The sequence below is a fragment of the Equus caballus genome, chromosome X, assembly GCF_041296265.1.
Source record: "Equus caballus isolate H_3958 breed thoroughbred chromosome X, TB-T2T, whole genome shotgun sequence".
In the NCBI taxonomy this organism is placed as follows: domain Eukaryota; kingdom Metazoa; phylum Chordata; class Mammalia; order Perissodactyla; family Equidae; genus Equus; species Equus caballus.
This window is the reverse complement of record NC_091715.1, coordinates 36,317,437-36,340,426: the sequence shown is the minus strand read 5'-3', so window position 1 is coordinate 36,340,426 and position 22,990 is coordinate 36,317,437. Positions and strand designations below refer to the sequence as shown.

The window sequence follows — 22,990 nt, the reverse complement described above, 5'->3', positions numbered from 1 at the left end:
GTTATGTGAGAAAGGGGGCACAATCAAAAAGCACCTTCTGGTAGGTCTGACCTTTCAAATGTTAGTCATGTTACCATAGTCTCCATTTAATGGCATCTTAAATGTCATATCCTGGTTAATTTCCACTTCATGTTGGAAGTTTAAGCTCTTGGTCTTATGTTAGTCATCTCTTACCTAGACCATTTTTCTCTCTGGCCTCATCATCATCATCATCATCATCAACACTTTCAGAATTGCGCACTGGTAAAGGTGTCCTCCTTAGTTTTATTTGCTTTACTTCTAGCCTAAATTATCCTCCGTTTTGGTTTACCTCCCAAACATTTCCAATGATTCTTTTATATTGAATTTGGAATCCTGACCTCATATTTTGGAGATGGAGCTACTTTTTATCCTGTGATCCAAATTGTGTTTCTATCTTAAATTGTGTCTTTATAATTATATGTATTTAATTACATCCCATTACTTTTGATTATTTTCCTGTTTTCTATAATAAAGCAACAAGCTATTTGGAAGAGCTTTTGTTATCCAACAGGGCCTCTTTTTCAGATAACTTAGGATAAAGTGAATAATTAATAATTATTAATTAATAACTAAAATAACCAAAATTCCCTCAAAAAATTTTAAGAAGAAAGGCCACTGATATAAATGAAAGGAGAAATCACATTCCCTCTTGGTGATTTACAGTTTAAGGAATTTCTTTAGAGTGGTGGGAACATGTTTTAATAATGTGAATTGTGGAAATAATACATATTTATTGTGAAAATCTGTAAATTACAGAAAAGAAGAAAAAGAAAATGAAAATCATCCATTATTGAACCCCACAAAAAACTAACCACTATTACTTTTGCCACTTATATTTTCCTTTTAGAAACCAGCTATTGTATTTACCATACTCATTGGTAGCCCTTTTAAAATAAATAATAACATATTATGAATATTTCATTATCTTAAATGCTGTTCTTCCATACGATCTTGATAACTTTATATTATTTCGTTTGATTGTATTCAGTTTATATAACCAGTTTTCTATTGCTGAACATTTGTATTATTTTCAAATTTCTGCCATTTTAAACACAGCCATCATGAATATCGTTATACCTAAACCATTGTGCATAATTCTGATTATTTCTTTGGGAAATTCCTAGGAATAAATGTTGGGAATCCTTTGAAAGCATTTAATAATTATTGCAAAATTATCACCCCAAGAAAGTTTTACCAGTTTACTTTAGGGTGGAATTTTAATAATGGGCTTCTCTGTTACTTAATAGGAAACCAACATATTTTTCCTCCTCTGGCACAATACAGAGAAAACTGGTTCTTCACCAGTTCTTAGTTGTAATTTAATGAAGTTGTAGATACTAAAAATTACAAATATCTTCAGTTTTGTAAAATTTCTGTTGTGGCAGATAAATTTTGCTCTTTACAACATGCAGGCAAACTGGTTTTTGCAATTAATGCTCTATGCCTACCGATATTTTTACTAGGAACATATATTTTTGATACTACTTTAAAATTTTTGAGTACCGTTTATCCTGTGCTTCTAGAAATTTGGTATCATTAATTAGATAATTCTGTTGTGCTTCAGTGCAGAAGAGGGAAGAAAATAGCCCTGTAGCAAACCATTTTCTATGAATTATTGTTATGCATCTAGATAAGACATGATTATAGCCTTTGTCCACAGTCTATTCTAACAGCTGATCAAACAGCTGTTTCATGTTTTACATTTTAATTTCCTCTCTAGTTTGCATTCAAATCCCAGGATAGATTTTAGTTTATTTAGGAGTCCTGTAAGATACACTTGACTGTTTCAAAATAGCCCTTTTATGCTATGCCAGTTAGTCAAAATCAAACAGCCCTCGTTAAACACTGATGGTAAGCACACATAAATGCATGCGCTCAGATGAATTATCCTTGCTTCATCAATTGTGTTTTCCAACAACAAGTGTGTTGTTTCTGCAGGGGAGAAAAAGAAGACAAGTTTGCTCATTCGTTGATTCATTCATTCAATAAACCCTTATCAAGTGCCCTAGTTACCAAGCATAGGGCTAGGTGTGGGGATATGCAGATGGGTAATACATGTTTCCAACTTTGAGTGGTACACCAAGCAGGGGGAAGCACATACAGCTACATAGAGATGAATGTTCTGAGGGGTATTGGGTGCTGAGAAAGATAAGTTCATCTGGTTCAGATGACACAGAGGAGAGGAGGATGGCAGCTTCACCTCAGGGCCTCATAGTAACTGAAGGAAGATTTAGTGATAGGATTTATTGGAACAAGAATTAGCAGTTCAAATATTCTTCCTTAAAATATAGCTTTAAGTGGTTGATACTTAAATCTATGCTCTAATATACACAGGGCATTGAAATTTCAGTTTTGCTCTTCTTACTGTTGGCCCTAAAATGGCAGTGTAGTGGATGCTCTAGGGGGCTGCTCAAGCCTCCATCAGGACAGTTATTCCCCCACTTGCTGAGAGTGTTGGCTGCTGTTGGTTCACAGCTGAGTCCTTCTCTGGAAATTGCCCTTGACTGAGGGGAGCTGACTCATCCAAGGGCATGCCCCTTCCCTGGGGGCATCCTGGAACAGACGTAGGAGATAGAGGCCTGGTCCTCTTGCCTAAATTCAGGACAACTCTGAAGGGCCATCTCAGCTCTGGAGCTCCCTGTAGGATGGACTGAGGCCTCTGTTGTGACTGCATTCTCAGTTCAACTCCTTCCTCTACCCAGTATTGCTTCCCTTACTTCTTTACACATGTTGAACCCTGATAAAGCATCTACATGCCAGTCTGTCTCAGAGGCTGTTCGCCATGAACACTAATCTAGACAGAGTAATTGGATAGCATTTTTGTTCTGCACATCTCAAGATGTTCTAATCGTGAAGCTTCAGTCAGTTGGAGGTGGAGGCCATTAAAGGACTTGGCCTTTTCCAGGATGCAAGAAGCCAGCAGTGTCCAGGGAGAATACTGAGCTTCATCAGCTCTGGATTACCTGTCTTAGGTGCCCTCAGAGTACCTGGAAGAGGGGTGGAGGGTGGAGACTGACAACTACACTGGCCCAAACAAGCTCTGGGGAATCCAGTTCTTCCTTTGCTATTCTACAGGCTAATTTAGAGCTGAGATTCTTAGCCTGTGGTCTGGAATCGCTACAAATATGAATTTCATTCTTTATTGGAGAAATTTGTGGCAGTGCAACCAAGGGATAAATTATGAAACAGACAACCCTAATCTGTGAAGATTGGATATAGGAGGTCAGGGGCCATCCATCTATCCCAGGGTACCATTTTGGATCCAGTCAGATGCTGGGTTCTTGGCAAAATAGCACTGTTGGTGTGCACCTCTATTCTTCCCCTAATCCTACTACTATTATAGGCAGCTTCCTGTAGGATTTCTCACAGGGAATTGATTATAGTGAAAGTGATTGTGAAAATTGACAATAGAATCCAAAATGGGCAAGGGAGAAAGTAAGACTGTGAGGGAGCTGGTTGGTAGTGTTCGAGTGGGGAGCTTAATAGATTGAGAGTCTTTGGTTAAAGAGCATTTGTATTAGAAGGATTTGAGCAAGTGAACTAGAAAGATAGAAGATCATGATTGTGAGGGGGGTGCTTTTGTTTGTGCTTGTTGTAAATGCCCATTGATGGCATCAAAAGGAGTTGCACAATTTTTAATTGGCACATCCAGAGATATGATCCTCTGCGTGATTCAACAAATGATTTAAGAGCCAGAAAAATGTCCTTTTTTTCTGGAAGGACCTTCTACAGGATTGAGAAGGGAATCCTGTGCTTTGGGTCCTGAAGATTTTAAGTAGAGGTCTCTGTTTAAATTTCATGCACGTCACTGGGAGGGATAACCCCTCGACTTCTGACTTGTGTGACTGATGTACAGCAGAATCGGGAGGGAACCCATAGCAAGGTACTTTCCCTACCAGCTCATTGTCTTGAAGATGATTAGAAAAGCATAGAAAAAGGCAGGGACTATATATAATTCAGCATTATGTATTGTCTATTGGGGACAGCACTGTGTCTCATTCCATGGCAAAAGAGAAAGAGAGACAGAGAGAGAGAGAAATCCTGTCCTTCCCAGGCCCACCAAACCAAACCTTATAGAGCTGGACTCTGAGTCTTATGACATTCACACTTTGAGGATTCTGTTCTCTGATTGTACTGATGAAAAAGATAAAGCACATTACTTATGGAAATGTCTGTAAAAGGAAACTGTGGGCTACTTTTTAATCCTGTGATTCAGCCTCTTATATTTACTATCTACCCAAAATCTTGACTAGCAATGTGCCAATCTATCTTTATCTGTCTGCTGCTAGTCGTTCATTTAGAAAACATTGAGTGCCTTCTATGTGCTAGGTGCTAGGCATGAACCGTCAGAAAACAGTTCCAGCTTAACACATGCACACACACACACACAAGAAATGACTTTAAATTATGTTTCCTGTGCCTGTTTTGTTGGCTCATGCACAAAAATGGCCTTTTTTAAATGAGAGAAGCCTCTGTGTACCTTTAAAGAGTTCACTTTTGGACCAAGTCAGAATGGATGCTAAGATAACTTTGGTTTTGGTTTCCAGGTGTTGTGTCTTCTGCTAGCTTTTTCAGTCTTACTCATAGGTGGTGGGATATTTCTGGCCTTATGAGGGGCAAGTAGAATATCATACATGCCTTTTATGTCATCAGAAGTCGGGCTGCGTGCAGGAGCAGTCAGAGTCTGAAAGGAAATCACATGGTCCAAGCTGATAAAAGTCAAAACATCCAGAATACTCTGCCTGTGGTCTGCTTTTGTCCCCTTGTTCCTTTCTCTCTGATTTCATCGAGAATGTGTCCAAGGGGAAAGTGAGTTTTCTGTAGATAAATCAGTTTGCCAATCCACAATATTGAGCTTCTAGTGGACAGGTCTGAGAAATGGGGAAAAGCACAAAGGTTGACATGACTATAAGGTAGGGAAGGCAAAAATATTTTGTGTGCAGAAGAAGAATCGTTTGGGGCTTATGCTTGCTTTATTTCTGGGTTTTAGTTTATGAACAGAAAGCTATGAGAAGCTGATGAAAATGAGAAAACATATTTTTCTCCTACTGTGTTGTTTTTAAAGATATATTTCAGTGAACAGATATCTTTTAAATCTGGCTTCCTTCTCTATAGACAAATTCCTTTGAAAGGAGTTTGTAAGTTTAAAAATTGCTTGAGAATATATAAAACCAATCTTTAAAATTAAAAACTTTAGTTTTGTTTCCAGTGCACATTTATATGTGTGTGTTAAGATGTTTGAATACTTTTTCTTAGAAAAAAGGATTTTACAAAAAAAGTATTAGCACTTAGAATTTATACCAGTCTTCAAATCATGCATTCTATATATAAATCCTTGGCATCATTTTTTAATATTTCTCAAATACGGTGGACGAAGACGTCAATGACAATGAAAAATGATGTCTGTGAGTAATTTGTAAAGTGAGAACTTATTCAATCTTGCTGCTAAAATAATTGCAGCTATGTGTGAAGAACAGACCAAATGCATAAGCAAAATATAGTACCAATAATATCTGCCTGATGCTTCTAAAGGACCTTGGATGCATATAATTCTTGTACACATAAGAAAGGCAACTATTCAAAATATTATTAAGCAATGAAGAATTAAAGGGAAAAGTTTAAAAGAACGTAAAAAAAAAAAGCAATATTCGGGTTGTTTTCCTCAACATCCTTTCTATAAGGTGGTATGTGTGGTATATTGATTTGTATAATTTTACATTAAGTGGAAGATCAGAAAGAGATGAAGAGTGGAAACACAGGTTGAGAGCTTATGTGTATCTCACTTTGTTATTTGTATAGTTGAATATTGTTTCTGCCTCTTTGGCATCTGAACCTTGTGGTACAGTGCAGTATAAGGGTGTTTGGACCCTATAAACTGTTATTTAACTATTACTGTTTTCCAGAATAGTTCCCACAATCTAAGAAAAGATTTTCCAGCTTCTTGTGCTATGTATTAATGGGGCATTTTAAAACATCACTTCTCGTCGTTCCCACCATCCCACAGTTTTCAGCTTCCCTTCTACCTCTCTGGCTGTTCCTTCAGCCTCCTTTGCCTGCTCCTACTCGCTTCACCTCTAGTGTTTCCTGTTTTGGGAAACAGAATCACCTTCAGACCAGTTTTCAAGCCAAGACCCTTGACGTTTTTCACAGACATTGGAGGGGTCCCAGCATCTCGGTTGGCATCCATTCTCACACATGGGAGAACCTGTGGCTTCTGACTGCTCAAGTCTTTTCCTGATGGCTTTCTCTGGCCACTGAAGCCCTCTTGGCTCCCACCCAGGACAGGCCAGCAGTGAGGTGGCGTTAATGCCCCCCAGGAGCAGCCGTCTGCCTGGGACTGACATGGTAAATAACCCAGCTTCCTCACCTCTTAGTTCCACACAGTCTCCCAGAGGCCCCCAGTGGAATCAAGCCCCAGTTGCCCACAGTGGCACCCTGTTTGATGCTGCACTTCTTATTGTCTGTCTTTCCTTCCTTGTCTCATCTCCCCAGAGCCCAGCAGGCTTCTTGAGATCACCTCCCAAATAAACTAATGGCACCCAACTCCTTGTTTCAGAATCTGCTTTTGGATACTAGATACTAGATGCTTTCTTCTTTTCTCCTTTTATTCCTGAAGCCCTGTTAGTTCTAGTTTCAAAATATAGCACAGACCTGTCCACTTCACTGTCTCCATGCCCCTCCTGATCTGGGTTCTTCACTGGACCTCTGTAGTTCCCAGAGTCTTCTCATTTACATCCCGTCATTTGGTCCAGCCCTTCGCCAGTCTATTCATTTTTTTTTTTGTTTTTTTATTGTGATACAACATGTATAACATAAATTGTACCATTTGAACCATTTTTAAGTGTACAATTCAGCAGCATTAAGTGCATCGACACTGTTGTGCAACCATCGCCACCATCCATCTCCAGAATTTTGTCATCATGCTAAATGGAAACTCTGTACCCATCAAACACTAAGTCTCCATTCCTTGCTCTTCTCAGCCCCTGGCAAAGTACGTTCTACTTTCTGCCTCAAGGAATTTGACTACTCTGGGAACTTCATGTGAGTGGAATCATACAATGTTTGTCCTTTTGTGTCTGACTTATTTCACTTAGCATAATGTCTTCAAGGTTCATCCGTCCAGTCCCTTCTTACACTAAAGGAAGAATAATTGTTTTTCATGGGAAAAATTCAAATTTGATATTTTCAATCTACAAAATATATTTATTGTCAGAAGTGAAGCAAACAAAGTTGTTCAAAGACGAAGCTAATTATCTGTCAGCCTTCACCCCATCCCAGCCCTCCTGAGGTGACCCATGTTAACAGCCTGGCATATGTCCTTCCAGACTTTTCTCCTGGTAGGGCAATCTTTCTAAAATATAAATGTCATGAGGTTACCCCTCTGCTTAAAATCCTTCAGTAGCCTCCCATTAACTCCGGGATTAAGTCCAAAATGATGATTGTGACCCAGACACACTGCAGACCTGACCCCTGCTGACCTTGGATGCCTCATCTCCTACCACTCTCTTCCATTCACTCTGCAGCTACACTGGCCCACTGTCAAGTCTTCGAATAATCTTCCTCAGTCTCTGGCCTTGGTACTGGCTCTTCTCCACGTGCAATCTCTTCCTGGCTCTCCTCCCTCCCACCTACCACTTTGCTAACTCTTGATCATCTTTCAGAATTTATTTTAAAACTCAATTTTTTGAGGTCTCCTTATCTGACGGCCTCGTGCAGACTATACTGCATCCCCCAGGTCCATCTTTCTGGGGCACCTGGTTGTACACCTTTTCTGCCCTCCCCACTGTAAGCTCCAAGAGGGCAGGCACTCTGTCTGTCTTTACCACCTAAGACAGTGCCCGCACCTAGCAGGTTCACAGTCAACATTGATTGGCTTATTGAATCTTTCTTTGAGAACAAAAGTTAGAACTTTGGGTTTGAAATTGCATTTGGGCCCTTCTGTGTTGTGCCTCTTTTCTGAGTTACTTTAATGTAATTATTATGATGGGTTAATAACTATTAAACTACCCAGTTGGCTGGAAAATTATATTTTTAATGAAGGGAGTGTCCTCATTTTCCCTGAGTCTTCTTGTCCCATTTTCAACATCTGTGCCCTCAGCACTTATCTGATGGCAGCTATGGCTCTAATCAGCCATACTACAGGCTGCAGGCCCTTATCTGCATTTCCCAAATGCCCAGAGCTCTGTAAATTGAAACTATTTCCTGGAACTTTCAGCAAAACCTGACCAGAACTGATGAGTCTGGTTTGCTCGTGGTCATTTGTTTTATTGCAGACATAATAAGGCAGGTGATTTCAGGGTGGTTGGGCCAGCTGTCACTAGGACTGTTACATAACATATGCAATGCACTTTCATCTCTCTAAAATCTGAAAAACTTGATGTTCTGAAATGCATTTTGTCCCAAGGGTTTCAAATCAAGGAAGACTTTAAAATATAAACTAGGAGGATGGCATACATTGGAAAATGTAATACCTAAAATGAGACGGTCACACATTGTTATGTTCTTAAGGTTTTTCATTGTTAGTTGGTGGTTTTTTGCTAATGCACATAGCTCATTGTTCTCAGAAAAAACCTGACAATTCTCACCAAAATTTCAGCAAAAATTTGTTATGTGCGAGTCCCTACAAAGTCTCCTGATTTTAGGCTTTCCGTGGTTTCTTTGGCAGTCCTTCCATGTCATCTGCTTTTCTGTCCCTTTGAGTAGGGCCATCATGCAAACTGAACCCCAGAGGACAAGGAGGGTTCCCTACTCACCAACACTTGGCTGACTCTGGAGGAGGGCATATGGGTGGGGCATGGACAACACCTGCTACAACATCTTTCATTAAAAACTTAAAATAACTTTAAAAAGTAGCGATAATAATGATAAACCTTATTGAATTCTAAAATGTCATCTTCTTAAGATTTTTTAATAGCAGCTTTATTGATATATATAATTCACATACCATACAATTCACTCATTTAAAGTGTACAATTTAGGGGGGGTCAGCCCTGTGGCCAAGTGGTTAAGTTCATGCACTCCGCTTTGGCAGCCCAGGGTTTCACTGGTTCAGATCCTGGGTGCAGATCTAGCACCGCTCATCAGGCCATGCTGAGGCGGTGTCCCACATAGCAGAGCCAGAAGGACCTACAACAAGAATATACAACTATATCCTGGGGGGCTTTGGAGAGAAGAAGAAAGAGGACGAGGTGGGGGGGGTGGAGGAGGAAGAAGAAGAAGAAGAAGGAAGAAGAAGACAGAAGAAGAAGAAAGAAGGAGGAGAAAGGAGAAAGGAGACGATTGGCAACAGATGTTAGCTCAGGTGCCACTCTTTAAAAAAACATAAAATAAAGTGTACAATTTAATGGTTTTTAAAGTATTCATAGGATTGTGTAACCAGAAACCCAATCTAACTTTTGCACATTTTCGTCCTCCCAAAAGGAAACCTTGTACTCATTAGCAGTCATTCTCCATTTCCAACCCCACCACCCCCAGCCCCTGGCAACCACTAATCTGCTTTCTGTCTCTGGATATTTGCCTGTTCTGGACATTTCATATAAATGGAATCGTACCATATATGACCTTTTGTATCTGGCTTCTTTCACTCAGCATAATGTTTCCAAGGTTCATCCATGTTGTAGCATGTGTCAGTACTCCATTCATATTTGTGGCAGAATACTATTCTATTGTATGGATATACCACATTTTGTTTATCTGTTCATTAGTTGATGGACATTTGGGTTGTTTCTACTTTTTGACTATTGTGAATAGTGCTACTGTGAACATTCATGTACAAGTTTTTGTGTATACACGTATTTTCATTTCTCTTGAGCAATACCTGGGAGTGGTATTCCTGGGTCATTTGGTAACTCTGTGCTTAACCTTTTGAGAATCATCTTGTTAAGATTTTAAAATGTGATCTTCAGTGATTTTCTGGGTACCACATGGTGTGTGTGCACCTAGAAAGCTGTTATTTTGTGTTGCCTTCTGGAAAGAGGAGAAGTTGACAGTATTAGTCAAGAAGACTGGAAGGAGATGGGAGAGGCCTTGAACTATAGTAAAGGCACGTGGGTAGGGGGTGCCTGACCAGCTGAGCTGTCTGCTTCTCCCATAGGCTTTTTCCAGATGGTTGGGGCTGGAAGAGATCCTTTGGGCAAAATGCCCCAACATTCACGTGAAAACCCTGACCAAAGAAAATACTTACATGTGTATTTTAAGTATATGCTTATATATAAAATGTATATGTTTACATGAATATATTTACGTGTATATTTAGGTATTATATTTAACATGGAATAAGTATTTTCCTTAGTCACAGTTTTCCTATGAATGTTGGGGCATTTTAGTTGGCCCATGAGCCTGTAGTTACAGATCATAATGCCAAACTTAGTCCCTTAATTGGTGAACAATGATTACATTGTATTCATCAGTTTAGAAAGCACAATGTAAACACTTATTAAGTTCCAAAATTTACAGGATAGTCTAATAAAGATGTAGTGGTGATGTTCAAAGAAAAAGCAATTAAGGGAAACAGCTCCCAAGCCTTGAAAAAATAATGTACATCCTTCTCTCCTTTCCCCAATCTGATCATTAGGATGTAATTGAAGTAAATTTCATGAGATATCAAGTAGTGGAGTTTATTTTTATTTTATTTGATATACAGTTGACCTTTGAGAAAGCACTTCTATCAATTTACATGCATACAATTTTTTTTGAAATAGGGAGGGTTACTGGCAATATAAAGGAAGATAGACTGTGATTTGTAGAGAAGTTTTGCAATTATGTGACTAAGTGCTTAATTTTAGGTCTCTGAAACGTATAAATTTATAACAAAAAGTCAGTCATTTATACAGCAAATGCTGAAAATAGTCTAGTAAATGAAACTACTCACATGGTGTCACATAGTCTCACATGACTAAATAAGTTTCTTTTGTTTTCCTAATTCTGGATGAAATATTTTTATACGTTCATTTTTAAGTCCTACCATCCAAAGATGACAACTCTTAACATTTGAGTGTATTATCTTCTAGCCTTTTTTCATGCATTTGTTTGTTTTCTATGTGTGTGTGTGTGTGTCTGTGTGCGTGTGCACAGCATACATTTATATTTATAGTCATCTTATAGACACAATTTTATATCTTTTCACCTGATATTAAAACATAAGCATTTCCCACATTACTACAGTCATTACGAACATAATCTAATTAATAACAAATAGGTGTATCATAGCTTACTTAATTAATACCAGATTATTGGACATTATGTATTATGTGTGTGTTGTTATTATAAATGACATTGCACTAAAGATCTTTAGGAATAATAATTTTTTCCACATTTGGTATTGTTTCTTAGAATTGAATCATAAAGTAATAATTTTCGATTTAAAGATATGGACAGTTTAAAGTTTTTGACAGATGCTGCCAAATTGCTTTTCTCACGTTTTACCAGTTACTATTCCAGCTGGCTTTGTTTCATCACATTGTTGGCAACATTTAATATCATCCTTTTTTTCTGATCTTTCTCAAATTGAGAGTGAGAATGGTTGTTTTTCATTTTTAATTACTGGCAAAATTGAACATTTCTGTCGTGTCTATTGTTCAATTATATTTTCTGGGAGGGCTCTTTTTATTTCATTTTTTTCTTGACTTGTGGTTAGAATATGGGATGGGAGCCATTCTTCTATTTGAATAAATCAGTGTTTTTATTTATGTTTCTGAACTGATAGGTAACTAATACTTGAGACATTTTAGCCAAGATGTTTAAATGCTCTGTCTTCGAGAACCATTATGCCCTTACAATGCATGTAATCTTCTGTGAGCCTCTCAACCACTTTCAGTGTACAGGTTTCACACCCAGGTGTATGGCCAGTAGCCACAGGATGATTCTGATACTGCAATTAAAATGGCCTGATCCTATAAGTAGACTTCCTTGAACATGTTTTCTTTGTGATATTAGTCTATATAAAGTTCCTATTATGATTATACTACTTTTACAAACCTCCAGGGGAACTCAGTGGTTTCAACACTTACCTCTACTAAGACGATTCCCAAATCTCCATATATTTTCAGCCAAGTCAACAAATGGGAAAATAAATGAATAATTATTGGCTTTGTATTTGAGTCAGTTAAGAGAGACAAAAGGAATTGTGAAAGTATGGGCTGCAGATGGGCATAGTAAGACACAGAGCTAAGAAAGTACACAAAGACCTCTGCAAAGATACCCATAGAATAAAGAAGTCTCAGGAATAAAGATTCGTGGAATCAAACAGAAATCCAGAAGGACAGAGGGGCACAGAAGAACATAACATCACAGCATAATTTTCTGGATTTAGAATTTTGCTACAAAAGGCTTTTGAATGTATTTTTGCAAGCGTAGCTGTAAATTGTGACATTGGCATTTTCAGTTCCATTTGCTCCTTTGTCTAGGAGGAATTTGTCAAGGATTGCAGCATCCCCAGGTCTGGGTTGAACCTCCTTTTAACAAGATGGAATTGGCTTCTTCCATTAGAGGTGGTTTCACCTTTCAACTTGTTGTTACAGTGTTGGACTGTGCCCAAAGCTTGGGAGTACAAAGAATTTGTTTCAGTACTTAAAAATAGACACACATGCACATGCATGCACACATGCAATTTTCAGTTAGAGCATAATATTAAAACATAGTTAATATATAAGAAATTTCTGTAAGTAACTGGTACAACATAGACCAGGTATCTTTCTGTTCCACAATCTAATGGTGCAGAATTTAAATGCTCCAGAGGAATTAATAATTAAGAAAACTGTTAAAATACCTCTTTAATATATCAGATGCTCAAGTGACCTTTGGCAGAGGAAGCAGTTAAATTTTCTGACCAGTGCCCTGATGGTGTTATTGATTAAAGGGAACTCTATAGACTTTAGATGTGATGCAGACAGGTTGTGAAGCTGACATTGTACTGTCAATATTTGGAGACCTGTTTGAATCCTTGTCCAGGTGGAAGACTCCATTTCTGTATTGGCAATTATTTTCCCTTGTAAAAATTTTGTATTAAATTTGTAATTAAAAAGATATTTGAAAGAGAAAATTTGGAGTTGAAAATTTTAAAGGGCACTGGTGGTCAAATGGTCATGTTGACATTAAAATAAATTTTGTGATACATCAGATTTTGAGTAGAAATGCATTCTGATGAATCCACCAGAGTAAGTTCTTTGCAAAATGAGCCCCTCTTCATCTTTTGCAGCTGAACTAATTGACTTGTCTGAGTTCTTTCATGCCAGGAACAAATATTTATTGAGGATGTCTACATGCCAGATATTCTCCCAGGTATTGGGGATAAATCAGGAAACAAAACAAGTAAGATCCTTGCCCTTGTAGAGCTTATAATCTAGTGAGGAGGGTCACACAATAAATAACCAATGAATCAACCAAATAAATACCTACCTACCTATATATGTACATGCAAAGTACTGCCAGTGGTAAGTAATCCATGAAAAATAAAATAGATTAGGTGATGGAACAGAGCCAAGAAATGCTCTTCCTTAGAAATTAGGTATAAGCTGAGATCTGAGATGTTGAACATGTAAATATTAGGGGGAAGAGTATTACAGGAGTTGGGAAGAGCTGGTGCAAAGCCTCTATGGTGGGAACAACTTTGACATGTTCAAGGGACAGAAATAAAATCGATATGGCTGGAGTGGAATGAGCAAGGGGTAGTAAGGCAAGATATGTAGGCAAGAGTGAAGTCATGTGGGGCCCTATAAGTTAAGTAATGGGGTAGGATTGCCTCTTTGCAATGTAAGCCATAGGAAGATTTGAAACAGGGAAGTGTCATGAATTTGATTTTGTTTTAAAAGATATTCTATGCTGTGTAAATCGAAAACTTAGAGAAGCAAGAGTGGAAGCAGCTTCAAGGCTATTGCAACAGTCCAAAGGAAAGATGATACTATCTTAGACCAAGGTGGTAGCACTAGGGGTGTGAAAAAATGGTTGTATACAGGTAGAGTTGACTTACTGATGTATTGATTGGAGGGTGGAGTGGTCAGGGAAGAAAAGAATCAAGGATGATTCGTGGATTTTGCCCTGAACAACTGAGTGAATTGTGGTACCATTACTGAGATGGAAAAGACTGAAGAAGAGCTGGCTTGGGGGAGGGAACACAAGAGCTCTGTTTGGGATGTGTTAAGTTTGAGATGATTATTAGCTGAAGGCATAATTAAGTAGGCAATTTATATATCAAGCTTGAAGCTTCAAGGCTTTGGGATTGGGTGAGATCACCTCAGAATGATTTTTAAAAAAAGAGGTCTAAGAACTAAATCCCGGGGCTCTCTGACCTTTAGAGGTTGGGAAGAGGTGAAGGATACAGCAAAGGAATCTGAGAAAGAGCAATGAGTTAAGAGAGAAAGAAAGCCAAGGAAGTGTGTGGCCCAGAAACAAAGTGGAGGCAGTGGGTCAAGAAGGAGGACAAGACCAAAAGCCACTAAGAGTACAAGTAACTTAAGGATAAAGACTTGACCGTTGAATTTGGCAATATGAGGATCACTGGTGTCCTTGACAGGAGCAGTCTTGGTGGAATGGTAGGGATGAAAGCCTGACTGGAGTGAGGGAGGGAAACAGGGACAATACATGTAGATAACTCTTTGAAGAAGTGCTGTGAAGGGATGCAGAGGGACAGGGTTGTAGCTAAAAGGCGATGTTGGACCACAGTTAGCTTTTTCGACGATGCGAGATACCAGAGAAGGTTTGTGTGCTGATGACAGTGATCCAGGAGAAAGGGAGAAATTGATGATGCAACAGAGAAAGTATATGATTGAAGGATCAAAGCCCTGGGGAAATAAGATCAAAAGAGTGGGAGGTTGGCTTCACTAAAGAAGCCACTTCATTTAAATCATAGAGGGTAAAGCACACATACAGGCACAAATGAAGGTACATAGGCAGATTTATTATGGAAAAAATGAATGAGTTTTTTTCATTTTCTCAATAAAAAATGAAGCAGAGTCATCAGCTGATGAGGGGTGGAGGGTGGTGTATTGATTGGAGGGAGTCATGTAGGAAGTTTAAGAAGAAAAGGTATGAAATAGCCTTTTTTTTTTTTTTTTTTTTTGCTGAGGAAGATTTGCCCTGAGCTAACATCTGTTGCCAATCTTCCTCTTTTTGCTGAGGAAGATTTTCCCTGAGCTAACATCTGTTGCCAATCATACTCTTTTTTGGTATGTGAGCCACTGCAACAGCATGGCCACTGACAGACAAGTGGTGTAGGTCCATGCCCAGGAACAAAACCTGGGCCGCTGAAGTGGAGTGCACCAAACTTCCCCACTAGGCCACTGGGGCTCGCCCTGAAATAGCTATTTTTGACAGTGGGAAATTACACACTAATAATTAAAAATATTATTATTAAAAATATTATTCATTTAATTGCATGAAGGTATGTGTCAAATGTAATGGTCTTAATTTTAGAAAAGAGATATTAAAGTGTTCTTTCTGATGATGATTAATCAAAACATACTGCTTAGATTGCTCCAAGTCCATGATAAAAATGTTGTCAACAGAAAAAAAAATGCTTTTCCTCTTCTCTGCTATGGTCGGTGGGCATTCATCCAATCCATGATACAATTTATCCATTTGTTTTATTATAGGTTAAAAAGAAGGTAGTTTAAGACCTAGTGGTTTTTTTGTGATGCACAGTTTGAATAAATATTAAAACCAATATTTTAAGATGTTGTCTATAGATAAATCATCTATACTGAATCAAAGGATGATGAGAGATGCTGTAAAAAGCCTTAGGTTGTCAGTAAGGAGGTGAAGGAGAATTGGAAGCATGATTAATTCCCATGCCCAGCCTGCCTATCACCAGATAGCAACAACAGGCCAATATGTGCAAGTAATTTTGTGCACAGAATCTTTACATCACCTCTGCTTGCAAGGTATCATCCCTGTTTTACTGGATTTAGGAGGAGTTCAGAAGTTACTTGCCCAAGATTCCGCAGTGCCTGAGACAAAGTAGTATTGGAACCTGTTTCTTCCAATTTCAAAGCCAAATGCTCCCTAAGATGTTGGACTCATTCCTTCATTGAACTGATATTTCTTGGGTATTTACCATGCAACAGGCAATGTGCTGAGTACCTTATATATTTTGCCTCAATTTCTTTTCATATCTACTAGATGAGGTAGGGAATAAATATTTTCACTCTTTTATTGATCAGGAGATTGAGGTTTAAAGAAGGGCATAAATTTGATGACCTAAGCAATGGCAGACTCAGAGATGTCTAATTTTTCAGAAACATTAAAATTTCCTTTTTGAAGTAATACAAAGTCAATTTAACATAAGGAATTAATTAAGACAATTGGATTGGCAAGGGTTAGGGACTCAGCATGAAATCTAGATATTCTGGCTAAAAGTGCCTGAATTTGTTTTTGATTTGGAGTGACTGAGCAGATGTCCCAAAGTGAATGGGGAAGCTTGATCCCAGCTACAGATACCCCTGAAATACTTTGCCCAGACAGCAATATGTATTTTGTTTTTCTGTAAATCTTTGCACTAGTGTTAACTTATTTGTGGCAGTTCCTCATCTGATACTAACCCTGACAACTGAGCCCAGGGCCTCTCACTGAGATTTAGAGCGATCTCTTTTTTTTTTTTGAAAGTATAATTTTCCCTAAAAAGAATTGAACCTAATAAACATATAAGTAATTTCATCTGAGTTCCATTTGAGGCCTCGTCTTGGCAAACATTGCCAGCTTGTTTTGGCTTTCTGTTAAGTCTTTTATCAAACCACAAGCTGGGTTTTGGCCAGACACGGAGAGGTTTCAACCTATCTCCAATCTGTTGGTATGAAATAACAGGAAAAGCCTCTCTCCAAAAATAATTTGAGTGAAAAGTTTAAAATTGTGGAGCTCCCAAAAGATTCTTGTGAAGTTAGACGCAAACTCTGCCTCAGCCTACCTTCTCCTGGCCCACCGTGGTCTCCTCATTTTTATTGTAGGAGGTCTAATAAGGAGCAAAGTGTTCATTGCTATAGAAACCTTGACTTGGGGGCTCCTAACACACCCTGGGGGTTGGAGAGGGCAAGTTGTCTAGAGCCTGAGCCGTATTTTGGGGGACAAGGTGGTATTAGGTAAAATCTTCTTGGCAGATCTGAAGGCACTAAATAACGTGGGGTTATGGAAAGACCCACGGAAGGAGAGGTTTCAATATTGCTGGAGTGTAGGGTGCAGGGTGGGGTGCATAAGGATAAGAAGCTAGAGAAGTTGGCAGGGGTCAGGTCATGCTGAATCTTGTAAGGCTTTAAGGATCAGATGGGACGAGGGACCAGGAAGACTCCAAGACAAAGCCCAGGTTTTAGACTTAAACTCCTGGGAAAATGGCTGGGCCCAAACTATAAGCCAGAAAAAAAATCTGGGAAAACGAATTCAGCATTTATTGGTTTCAGCTTTGGCAATTATCCCTACGTTGTAAATATGCTGAAAACTAGGGATTTCATTAGTGGTTTGAGGAAGAGCCCCACTTTAGAACAGGGAAAGCCGCCATCTTTGAAGCCATGCAGGAAACTGACGAATCAGTGAGGCCCCAGGAAAATGATGCCCTCTGCTGAAGCCACATCCCTCTTAATAAGATGAGGCCCAGACAGTAGCTTAGAGTAGAGGTTCTAAACTGGTAGCCCACAGGTCAAGTCTCACAATTTGGGGATGACTCTCCAGTGTTTCGAAACTTGATTTAAGTGCTTTTGTTCAAGGCACTCATTCTTCAGTTCTCCACAGCCCTTGCCCCTGGCTGTTGTTTTACATCTGCGTGCTTCACACTTTACCTACTCTGCCCTACTCCCCAGTGCTTTTGGATTTTTAATCCCTGGCTTGGAATGAAAAGTGAAGGCAAGATCTTGCCAGAACCTCAATATCCATAACTGAGAGACAAGCCCAGGCAATGTAACTTCCAGGGGCTAGCACTCAGGAGGTTTGAGGTGGAAGTAGTTTAGCAGAACAGCTAGAAATGTGGAAGAAAATTCTTTGCAACCAGATTAGCAGGTGCTTTTTCTTTCTCAGGAAGACAGAAGCCAGAGTGAGACATACCGCACTTTTGAGGAAGTGCTTCTGTGCCGTCGGCGTTGCCCTGAGTTCTGATTTTATGTTGGAATGGTCACAGAATGGAAAGTCTGTTTCAGGGTGCTAGATGGAACTTTCTAGGAAGTGTTGTTGATGGTGGGATGCTGGTGGTGGGAAAAGGCCCTGGATCCATTGGTTTTTATTTTAAAAGAAAAAAACACATAATTAAAATTTCACTAAAACAGAATAAGAGAAAATGAAGCAAAAGTAGATATGAGCATGATGTAAAAGCTGCTGTAATTGAATTTTTAAAACACTAGGATTTCAACATTGTTTTTTATCAAAATTAAAATAATTGAACACTTCTTAAAGTATTCTGTAGAGTTTTTTTTTTCTTTTTTGAGGGCAAATTCCTGAACCCTGGGTGGAATTATTCACTCTCCCTTGTGATGCAAAATACATTTTGTCTCCTCAGATCTAGGCTGCTGCCAGATAGGCTGACCTTAGGCATGAGGAGGGTAAAGCAGGAGGGTCAGCTCCAAGGCTAATGTATGAAAGCACCTTCTAAGAAAACACACCTTCACCCTTAGCCCCTCCTGCCAGCACTCCCCAGCTCCCACTCCTCACAGGACACTGACCTTGGTGGTGTTTGCCAGGAGAGCCATACATCTTCCTTTTCTTTGTTGCCCTTTGTTTACCTGTTTAGAATTCTGGATACAAGGCCTGGTCTAGTTGAGTCCATTAAAAAACAAAAATAATCCTGCATGAGGATTCTAATTGTTGGTGTTATGATTTCACAAGAATCCTTGTTTTCTTTCTCCACCTAGTTACTTATCATAGTAGCTTCATGTTGTCTCCCTATTGTAGCAGAAGGGTGGCACCCAGTTCCCAGTGACAGTTGTGGAAGCAGTGGCAGCTTGTCCATTGCTGCCTCTATCTCACTCCCACCCCCGGGTAATGCTCCTGGTCATGTGTGTTGTGCACAGCTTCACTCACACACTAGTGTGCTCAACACTGAGCACACATCTGTGCATGCCTACATGGGTCTAGGTCTACACACTCTTCAGGTGGGACTTATAGTCTTAACATGCGTCTTTCAACCAAACAAACAGAATCTGCTTGGCCTGTGATTACTGGGGCCAATATTTTAATGTTAGAACTGGTTCTTCCATCTCTTTCAACTTTTGTTTGAAAGTCGTTAAAACCTTATAGGACAGATTTTCCCACACACACATTTCTGAATAGCCAATTCTCAGTCAAGTTCATGCTCTTGACTTGCCACCATGTTTCCATCCCACCTGGTCTAGGTGCCCATGACCTGGAGTGTTTGAGCGGGCAGGATGAAACCTCTCATATCGGGGTGTGTTGCAATATTTCTTTGGCATTGAGAAAAGCAATGAGACTCTGAAGCCAGGGTTTTTCTCTGTGAGTTAGTTTCATAAATGGCATTGATAATCATTTAATTTTCAAGTAGAATTTAATGAGATTTAACATGAGACATTCTAAAAATACTATGGAATTTATATGAAGCATAGAAATTGCATAATCTTGGCAATAACTAATTTCTTAATGTACATCTCAAAAGGTTTTATTCCTCGCCCAAGTTCAAGATCATTCACACACCCTCATTATTATTTACTGCTCTGTGTTGAATGCTGACAGGTCTTCTCTTTGTTATGCTGTGTACAACTCCAAGGCCGGAACTCAAATCCTTAAGCTTTGTCACCATGAGTCTTACCCAACTGCTCATGTAATGCCTATTTGGGCTGGTGCCCCATTCCCAAGGTCCTGAAATAGTACCACTGGCGAACTTCCCTCCCTCTCTGCCCTCTCACCCTCCTCCCCCCACCAACGCCCCAGCACTCCTGAGACCATAAGAAATGCCTGCCTAGCCTGGCCAACTAGGACTTCCATCACCATGTTATCCCAAAGTAAGTTCAATTAACAGTCAAGTTATCTTAATATGGAAAATAAAATTTCCTGGGTGTATTAGTTTACTGGGGCCACTGTAACAAAGTATCACAAACTTGAGTGGCTTAAAATAGCAGAAATGTATTGCCTGGAAGCCAGGACTCCAAGATCGAGGTGTTAGCAGGGTAAGTTCCTTCTGAGGGCTGTGAGGGAGAATCTGTTCCATGCCTCTCTCCTAGCTTCTGGTAGTTTGTTGCTGTCTTTGGCGTTCCTTGGCCAAATGTCACCTCTATCTCCACCTTCATCTTTACATGGTGTTCTCCCTATGTGAGTGTCTCCAAATTTCCTTTTTTTATAAGGACACCAGTCACGCTGGATTAAGGCCCACCCTAGTGATCTCATTTTAACTTGATTGCCTTTGTAACGACCTTATCTCCAAATAAGGTCACATTCTGAGGTTCTGGGTATTTTGGGGAGGGCACAATTCAACCCATAACACTGTGCTACCCAGAAGTACTCATTTGATTGTCTTCTGGCTAATTTACAGCAGCCCATCGAGAGGCAGCCCACTTTCCCCTTTCCCTGAGACTCCAGCTGTGGCATTGCCCCCAGGCCTTCCAGATCCTGGAACTTCTCTTCTATCTCTGGTCTGCTTTCTCCTGGGCAATCTTGCTGCACTGCATGTCAAAGATGAAGAAAGAGGGAATCTTTTAGTTCCTTTCTTGGTAGGATGCTGTCTTTTTCCTTCTCATTTTCCCATTTTCCACTTTTCTATAACTCGGCTGAACCAAGTACTTCCAGCCTCCCCAGGAAGCTCTCTTTCCAAATACATTATAGTCACCCTCTTCCCAACCCCTTCGTGCCTCTCCTGTTAGGCTTTGTTCTCTTCTTAGAAGCAAGTCCTGCTTGGACATCAACTGCTTGAGAAAGCGCAGCAATGGTGTGGTTGAGAATGTTTGATTTGTTGGGGGGAAGAGAGGAGGATTTTTTTTGAGAGATGAGTCCTGTAACAAACCCACCACCAGTTGTAGCCACACTGACCAAATAGACTGTTTGCTTTAGGTAGTGCTTCCCAAAATATGTAAGAAGACATTTCTGCCCTCAAGAAAATCACTTCCATCTCCTGTCCCCCAATAAATTATAGAGACTAAGAAATTATGTAAATAGTATATCTAGTGTCTCCTGATGGAGGTATGCAATATGTTAATTAAAAGGCCTGACAAGTCCAGCTGAATAGAAGCTGGTTTAACCTTTTGTGTGTGTGTGTGTTTATATTTATTTTCTTTTACGGCATCTTGGTAGCATATTACTAACAACTATTACTATTATTACTAATAACCATGGCTGATGCAGAAAAGGTCAGCAAGTGTTTGAACATTTGTACTTGAACAATGTTTCCCTCATTTTTAAGTTAGGCAAACCTTAAATATTTTGCAATTAAAAATATATATAATCTAAGAAAATCCACATATTTCAGATTTCAAGGGATCATCTTCATAATTTTGATTTTGTAGCCATTTTTTAAAAAATTCAGATGTAATTGACATTAACATTGTATTAGTTTCAGGTGTACAACATAATGATTCAATATTTGTATGTATTGTGAAATGATCACCACAAGTCTAGTTAATATCCATCACCACACATAGTTACAAAAAATTTTTTTCTTGTGATGAGAACTTTTAAGATCTATTCTTTTAGCAACTTTCAAATATGCAATATAGTGTTATTAACTATAGTCACCATGCTGTACATTACATCTCTGTGACTTATTTATTTTATAACTGGAAATTTGTACCTTTTGATCACCCAGTTTAGCTTTTTTCCCAGAATTAACTTATTATGAAAATTTTCAAAGAATTGTACAGTCAAGACTCATATACCTACCAACTAGATTCTACAATTAACATTTTTGCTATATTTGCTTTATTCCATGTATCTATCCCTCTCTCCATCTCTAAATCTCTTTTATTTTTTAATGCATTTCAAAGTAAGTTAGAGAAATCAGGAGCTTTTGACCCTGATTACCTCAGCACAGCTATCCTTAACCAGCTTTGTTTAAATCAGCATTTTCTTGTCCTACATTAGCACAAAAATCTTGTTTTTATTATCACCTGTTGATGTCACCCAAATTTCATGCTCCATCGGACAGACTTTGGGGTAGATGCTTTGGGTTATGAAGACACCACCTGTGTAATGAAATCTCAGCTTATTTGAAATCATTGTCCTGTCTCATTTAGATTAATCACAGAATGGCAGGGGCCTACTTTAATCACCCCATTTTACAGATAGGAAAGTGAGGCTCCGAAAGGCGAGGACTCTTGCCCAAGATCATACACCCAGGAAGTAGCCTATTAGGTATAGAGCTTTTTCTACAGAATGGCAATGTTCTGCCTTGTCCTTGAACCACGTGATGTTTTCCTTCCACTCTTGTGCTTGCTCAGCACTGACTGCCTTGGTCTTTGGCTCACAAAGGTCTTTCAGGGGCAGACAAAGTAAAGCTCCTGGGCCAGGCTCTGCACTAGACTCCTAGGAGATGGAGGGAGGCCCAGGCTTTGGCATTGCCAAATGACTACTTTGTAACTTTATTTCTTCCAGTTATTTGTTGCATCTCACTCAGATTTCTTTTCCTTTACAATGCCCACATTTTGTCCTCTCCTTCTAGAATTCCTAATTTATCATCTCATTTTTGGTGAAAGGAGATGTTTAAATGGAGAAGTATTCAAGGTATTCTACAGCAGGCCTCTGACCCTCTTCAGGCCGTTGTAACACCCAGCTCTTTCAGAGACTAGGATCTAAGGAGTGGGTAAGCCAAAGGGGAATGGTATCTCTCCAATTTTATATTCTACTTTAAAGATGTCCTTGATTCTGAAATCATGTTGATAATCCATAGGAGGGCTATGATCACAGCAATAAAATATTTCGTCCTCAAATCACAGTCAAGGAAACTCTCATGGTATCGTATGATTATCTTCTTTACTTAAAAAACAGTATTCTTAAAAAAGTATGTGTTTGTTTCTTTATGCATATTCCGTAAAGTTCCTAAAAGGACTCAAGGCAGGGGAAT

At 39.2% G+C, this 22,990-nt stretch overlaps 1 protein-coding gene across 3 annotated transcripts in view; it reads left to right on the top strand.

Moving 5' to 3' along the window:
• Nucleotides 1–22,990, top strand: part of MAOB (monoamine oxidase B) — a 111,835-nt gene that overhangs the window by 16,020 nt on the left and 72,825 nt on the right. Inside the window, exon 1 of one of the 3 annotated variants that reach the window (XM_070256571.1) lies at nt 7,002–7,062. The exons of the other annotated variants lie outside the window; for them this stretch is intronic. The gene's annotated coding sequence lies outside the window, so the exon portion shown is untranslated. Of the gene's footprint in view, nt 1–7,001; nt 7,063–22,990 lie in introns of those variants that run through there. 3 annotated transcript variants of the gene reach the window in all.